Here is a 1,220-nt window from a genome sequence, read left to right on the forward strand (position 1 = left end):
GATGAGTCCTACCAATTCCCAATGACTGCCAAAGGTACAAAGGACAGGGCTACCTTGCTGTATCTGAATGAGAAAACAAGAAAATTCACATATAGTTATGAGAAACACACTGAACACATAGTTAATATACAAAATATTAAAATTATATATCATCTTACAAACTATGGGAAATATTTGCTTGTCATGTATTTACAATTCTAGATAAGATTTACATTTATTAATGTGTTTTAAAACTTCTATCCAATAAATTCCTAAAATATATTTTCTACTTCTATATAATTCAACTTCATGCTAAAATATAAATTCTACTTCACAAGAGTTATCAAAACATGAACAGATAATGAATATCAAATTGTGTATGCAAATATAATTGAAGAAAATGTGTTAGTCACCAATAATTAGAACAACATAAATTTGTGAAAATAGAACAATTTACTAGAAAAATATTATATTTTCAACACATACATGTCATTTAATTTATTTTATTACCTCTTCATTTTCAATAAAATATTAGTGATTTTTTGGTAATAATATTTGAAATAAAGTTTCTTTTAACTTTATTTACATTGTTTTTATACATAATAATGTGTATTCATTTATAATTTTACCTTGAATTTTTACTTAAATTTTACCTTTTTTAATGTTCTATATATATGCTCATATTCCTGAATCATAAAGTAACTATTATTTTCAAATTTCATATACTCTAAAACCTTCAGATTATTTGTTTAAAAAAATAATCATACAGTATTCACTATATATGACATATTGTACATATTTCATGTATTTAAACATAACTGAAATTGTTAGTTTTATATTAAATACCCAGCAATCTTCTTTTTGATGAGTCCAAATACATAGGTTATTACTTTTGGGCATGTGATTATGTTGATTGTGACAGAATGAAATGTCCAGAAATTTTACTGATAATTGTTTCACATTGTTCTCAAATTTAGTGTGTTCTAAAGAAGCAAAAACACAAGGTAAAATGAATAGGTTATTCTGTTTCTTCAGGATTTGATATTTTTTTGTTTTTGTTTACAATATTTGTCATTTTACTTGCTATTTAACAATACATTGAAACAGATTAAAAGAAAATATAAGTAAAATATTTTCACAGTACTTCACTAAATAGTTCCTATATAATTGATTACTCATCATTGAAAATTTTAGTTGTTTATTTGCTGCTGTTATGAACACATTTCTGGTGATCATTTCCA

The 1,220-nt window shown here is 23.9% G+C and overlaps 1 long non-coding RNA gene across 1 annotated transcript in view; it reads right to left on the reverse strand.

The window, feature by feature from the left end:
- Nucleotides 1-1,220, reverse strand: part of LOC113455910 — a 3,153-nt gene continuing 1,933 nt past the window's right edge. Inside the window, exons 3-4 of the long non-coding RNA XR_003376830.1 lie at nt 826-962; nt 1-63 (exon numbers count right to left, since the gene is read on the reverse strand). This is a non-coding gene — a long non-coding RNA (uncharacterized LOC113455910). The remainder of the gene's footprint in view (nt 64-825; nt 963-1,220) is intronic.

The sequence above is a fragment of the Microtus ochrogaster genome, unplaced genomic scaffold (genome assembly GCF_000317375.1).
Source record: "Microtus ochrogaster isolate Prairie Vole_2 unplaced genomic scaffold, MicOch1.0 UNK2703, whole genome shotgun sequence".
Taxonomy (NCBI): domain Eukaryota; kingdom Metazoa; phylum Chordata; class Mammalia; order Rodentia; family Cricetidae; genus Microtus; species Microtus ochrogaster.